Below are 6,205 nucleotides of genomic sequence, written 5' to 3' on the forward strand. Positions count from 1 at the left end.
TTTTAACTTAGGCGAGTATGGGGTCGCATCTAAGCCCCCGAGTGGGAGGATCGCTCACCACTTGGAATGTTTTTTAACTTAGGTGAGTGCGGGGTCGCAGCTAAGCCCCCGAGTAGGAGGATCGCTCTCCACTCAGAATGTTTTTTTAACATAGGTGAGTACGGGGTCGCAGCTAAACCCCCGAGTGGTAGCATCGCTCTCAACTCGGAATGTGTTTTAACTTAGGCGAGTACATGTGAGGGATTCCTGGATTAGGGGGTCCTCGGACAGCCGGACATATACTTTAGCCGGACTGTTGGGCTATGAAGATACAAGATAGAAGACTTTGTCCCGTGTCTGGGTGGGACTCTCCTTTGCGTGGAAGGCAAGCTTGGCGATTCGGATATGTAGATTCCCTTCTCTGTAACCGACCTGGTGTAACCCTAACCCCCTCCGGTGTCTATATAAACCGGAGGGTTTAGTCCATAGGACAACAACAATCGTAATCATAGGCTAGCTTCTAGGGTTAGCCTCTATGATCTCGTGGTAGGTCAACTCTTGTAATACTCATATCATCAAGATCAATCAAGCAGGAAGTAGGGTACTACCTCCATAGAGAGGGCCCAAACCTGGATAAACATCGTGTCCCCCGCCTCCTGTTACTATTAGCCTTAGACGCACAGTTCGGGACCCCCTACCCGAGATCCGCCGGTTTTGACACCAACATTGGTGCTTTCATTGAGAGTTCCACTGTGACGTCGAAGATAGGGTTGATGGCTCGCCTTGTTATCAAGGACAACATCACCTCCGGGGGAGCCCTGGTCTCAGCCCAAACCCTCCGACTGGGCGGCTTCGTTATGACTGCCCGTTCGGCCGACGGGCCGACGATGACTTCTCAAGTCATCAAAAATTGTCTCCACATCATCTAGGAATACGCTAAGCAGATGGATCCGACGGAGTTATCGTCTTTGAACGAGCTCCTGGATCGCATCGCCACCTTGGGGGTCGTTACGGACTATGATTGGATTGGGCTTAAACCCGATCAGAGAGAGATTAACTCTATGTCGATCACCCATCAGATAGCGGTGGTGGAAGAGCAATGCAACGACTCTTCCCCTATAAGGATGAACTATGTCCGGATTATCGAGCTCCCTAAGTCAGATACCCGCTCGCGGGAAGATATGCTCCGAACTCCGAACTTAGAATCAGACTGTGGGCCGGAAAAACTAGTTGACATCCTGGAACCCGAACTACTAAACTGGGAAGTTCCTCAAGCTCTGGGTCAGGATTCGGACTTAAATCCACCCACCCACCTAGATACAAGCGATCTTTCCCACATCAGACAACAGCCCCAAGAGACAATACATCACTTTTGGGCCAGATTCCTACTTGCAATGAGCAAGGTTAAGGACTATCGCAATGAAGACGCAATCTCATTATTTTGAAAAAATTGCACGGACGAGGGGATCCTTAATGCCATAAATCACCGTCACATATCACACTTCGCTGACTTGGCGGACATAGTACAGAAGTACTGCGCGAGGGAAAGCGCCTGGAAAACCCAGGCAGCCTTTTGGGACCCACTGGCTCTCACTAAACCCCTCGTCCGAACAAAAAGGGTGTACCCCCGTAGGTCACCCGATCCAATCACGAAGAAACCGAAGCCCACAATAGGGCGCGGAACCGTGCTGGAGGGATGGCTCGATAGGCCATGCAAAATACACACCACACCAGATACAGTACCAACACATAGCCTTAGAACATGTTGGATACTTCGGCAGGTGGCCAAGAGTGGCGATGATCTCCTCATCAACAACACCGCAGAGCATCATCCTGCCGAACACAACAATACAGTCTTGACAGTCTTCGAGACTTTTGCCTCGAATAACAGGCGCAAGAGAGCACTCCGCAACCTTGCCGAAGTTTGCCAAGTTGCAGCAGTAAACCCTTGGAACAACACGGCTATAACTTTCAATGCCAGTGATGAACCGCAATTCAGAATAGTCCGGGCACCAACCGCTTTGGTCCTTAGTCCTATCATGGAGGGCTTCCGGCTTACCAAAGTGCTCATGGACGGCGGCAGCGGACTAGACCTCATTTATGAGGAGACTCTCAATAAAATGGAAATAGACAGGAGCCGCATTGAGCCAAGCAGCATGACCTTCCGGGGAATTATTCCCAGCCAGGAGGCACGATGTGCGGGAAAAATTACACTAGATGTGGTATTCGGCACGCCGGGGATTTACAGGTCCGAAGAGATAACATTTCAAGTGGCCCCTTTCAATAGTGGATACCACGCCCTATTAGGGCGGGACGCATTCGCAAGCTACCAAGCTATACCCCATTACGGGTACATGAAGCTCAAGATGACCGGCCCCAATGGAATCATCACTCTTGCCAGTGATCCGGACATAGCACTCCGCGCCGAAAATAAAACCGCCGCCCTGGCCCTCGAGGCACTATCCGAAGCCCTTGCGGCAGAAGAATTAACTGCATTACGCTCCACAGTGGACAAGGACGACGTGATACTCGATAAATGATCCAAGTCCACCTCCTTTAAACCAGTGGACGAAATAGTCAAATTCCAAGTCCACCCAACGGACTCCACAAAGACAGCATCCATCGGCGCACAGCTGGACCCCACAATCGACGCTGCACTACGGGCGTTTCAATGCAAGAATTGGGATATCTTCGCCTGGCACCCTTCAGACATGCCAGGAATCCCATGCAGGCTGGCCAAGCATAGCCTCAACATATTGAAGGGATATAAGCTGGTCAAGCAGACACTACGGCGCTTTTCCGAACCCAAACGACAAGCTATGGGAGAGGAGCTAGCCAAGTTACTCGAAGCCGGATTCATCATAGAAATGAAACACCGGGATTGGCTAGCAAACCTAGTGATGGTACCAAAGAAGGACAAATCCTGGCACATGTGTGTCGATTTCAAAGACCTCAACAAGGCTTGCCCTAAGGACCCCTTCCCTCTCCCTCGCATTGATCAGATCATCAATGCTACCACAGGACACGACGCACTATGTTTCCTCGACGCATACTCCGGATACCACCAAATGAAGATGACGGAGTCGGATCAAGCCGCAACGACATTTATCACCCCATATGGCCCCTTTTGCTTCAACACTATGCCTTTCGGGCTTAAAAACGCCGGGGCTACCTACCAATGCATGATTCAAACATGTTTGGAGAAACAAATCGGCAAAACAGTTGAAGCATATGTGGACGTGGTCATCAAGACCAGACACGTCGGGTATTTAATAGACGATCTGAGGCTCACATTCGACAACCTCCGAACATATGACATCAAGCTCAATCCGGAAAAATGTGTTTTCGGCGTTCCCGCCGGAAAGCTATTGGGTTTCATCATTTCCAATAGAGGAATTGAAGCAAACCCAGCCAAAATACGAGCTTTGTCACAGTTGGCTACCCCAACAGATCTCAAACAAATCCAGGAACTAACTGGATGCATGACAGCCTTAAGCCACTTTATGTCCAGATTGGGAGAAAAGGCATTGCCACTCTATCGTTTTCTTCGACGAACCAAACACTTCGAGTGGATGGACGCAACGACGATCGGTCTAGAAGAAATAAAGGCTCTTCTAGCAAGCAACCCAATCCTGGCCGCACCAAACATTGGCGAACCCATGTTATTATACATAGGCGCGACACACCAAGTTGTGAGCGCAGTGCTCTGATGTCTACTACACAATTCTTGTAGACGTTGTTGGGCCTGCAAGTGCACAGGTTTGTAGGACAATAGCAAATTTCCCTCAAGTGGATGACCTAAGGTTTATCAATCTGTGGGAGGCGTAGGATGAAGATGGACTCTCTCAAACAACCCTGCAACCAAATAACAAAGAGTCTCTTGTGTCCCCAACACACCCAATACAATGGTAAATTGTATGGGTGCACTAGTTCGGCGAAGACATGGTGATTCAATCGTAATATGGATGGTAGATATAGGTTTTTGTAATCTGAAAATATAAAAACAGCAAGGTAGCAAGTAACAAAAGTGAGCAAAAACGGTATTGCAATGCTTCGAAACAAGGCCTAGGGTTCATACTTTCACTAGTGCAAGTTCTCTCAACAATAATAACATAGATAGATCATATAACAATCCCTCATCATGCAACAAAGAGTCACTCCAAAGACACTAATACCGGAGAACAAGTGAAGATATTATGGTAGGGTGCGAAACCACCTCAAAGTTATTCTTTCGGATCAATCTATTCAAGAGTTCGTACTAGAATAACACCTTAAGACACAAATCAACCAAAACCCTAATGTCACCTAGATACTCCATTGTCACCTCAAGTATCCATGGGCATGATTATACGATATGCATCACACAATCTCAGATTCATCTATTCAACCAACACAAAGTACTTCAAAGAGTTCCTCAAAGTTTCTATCGGAGAGTCAAGACGAAAACATGTGCCAACCCCTATGCATAGGTTCATGGGCGAAACCCGCAAGTTGGTCACCAAAAACATACATCAAGTGGCACATGATATCCCATTGTCACCACAGATAAGCATGGTAAGACATACATCAAGTGTTCTCAAATCATTAAAGACTCAATCCGATAAGATAACTTCAAAGGGAAAACTCAATTCATCACAAGAGAGTAGAGGGGGAAAAACATCATAAGATCCAACTGTAATAGCAAAGCTCGGGATACATCAAGATCGTGCCATAGAGGGAACACGAGAGAGAGAGAGAGATCAAACACATAGCTACTGGTACATACACTCAGCCCCGAGGGTAAACTACTCCCTCCTCGTCATGGAGAGCGCCGGGATGATGAAGATGGCCACCGGTAATGGATCCCCCCTCCGGCAGGGTGCCAGAACGGCCTCCCGAGAGGTTTTTGGTGGCTATAGAGGCTTGCGGCCGCGGAACTCCCGATCTATCTTCTCTTTCGATGTTTTTAGGGTATATGGGACTATATAGGCGAAAGAAGTCGGTCGGGGGGTGCTCGAGGGGCCCACGAGACAGGGGGCGTGCCCTCCTATCTTGTGGCCTCCTTGACGCTCCCCTGGCTTGCACTCCAAGTCTCCCGGATCATATTCTTCCCAAAAATCACGCTGCCGAAGGTTTCGTTCCGTTTGGACTCTGTTTGATATTCCTTTTCTTCGAAATACTGAAACAGGCAATAAAATAGCAATATGGGCTGGGCCTCCAGTTAATAGGTTAGTTCCAAAAGTAATATAAAAGTGTATAATAAAGCCAGTAATCATTCAAAACAGATAATAATATAGCATGAATGCTTCATAAATTATAGATACATTGGAAACGTATCATGCTTGTCGTCGAACGAGAGGAGGACGGACACAAGTTCCCGCTTCAAAAGCCGGTATACTACGTATCCACTGTCCTCACACCATGCAAATCTCGGTACCCCCATTATCAAAAGATAGTATACATGGTCTTCATGGCATCCCAGAAACTACGACACTACTTTCAAGAGTGTTCAATCACGGTGGCCTCTGAAGTACCACTCAACGACATAATAAACAACTGTGATGCAATGGCTCGGATTGCTAAGTGGGCCATTGAGCTCCTCCCATTCGACATCACATACAAACCACAGCGGGCCATTAAATCGCAAGTTCTATCCGACTTCGTTGCCGGATGGACAGAGGCTGAACTCCCTAAAGAGTACGACGCATACTCCAATTGGATCATGCACTTCGACGGCTCTAAAATGCTGGCAGGTCTCGGAGCAGGCGTTGTCCTAACATCCCCCACTGGGGGTATTGTCCAATACGTACTCCAAATATTATATACTGACTCCAACAATGTAGCCGAATACGAGGCTCTGTTGCATGGTCTTTGGATGGCTGTCTCCATGGGCATTCAGCGCCTGGAAGTGTGTGGGGATTCAAACCTCGCAATATCTCAAATAAATGGAGATTTTGATGCCAAAGATCCAGAAATGGCGGCTTATCAAAATGCTGTCCTTAAAATGTCAGCTCGATCCGAGGGGCTCGAATTCCATCATGTGGTTCAAGAAAACAATCAAGCGGGGGATGTTCTTGCCCACATCAGCGCCAAGCGCGACCCAGTCCTACCTAACATCTTTTTGGAAAGGCTTTTCAAGCCATCCGTGGTGTGGCAAGGGGAGACCGGCAATACCAGTCCGGATCCGACCACAACCCCAGATTCCAAAGACACTGACATAATGGGGGGCTCTACCACCGAAATAACA

The sequence above is a fragment of the Triticum dicoccoides genome, chromosome 7B, assembly GCF_002162155.2.
Source record: "Triticum dicoccoides isolate Atlit2015 ecotype Zavitan chromosome 7B, WEW_v2.0, whole genome shotgun sequence".
In the NCBI taxonomy this organism is placed as follows: domain Eukaryota; kingdom Viridiplantae; phylum Streptophyta; class Magnoliopsida; order Poales; family Poaceae; genus Triticum; species Triticum dicoccoides.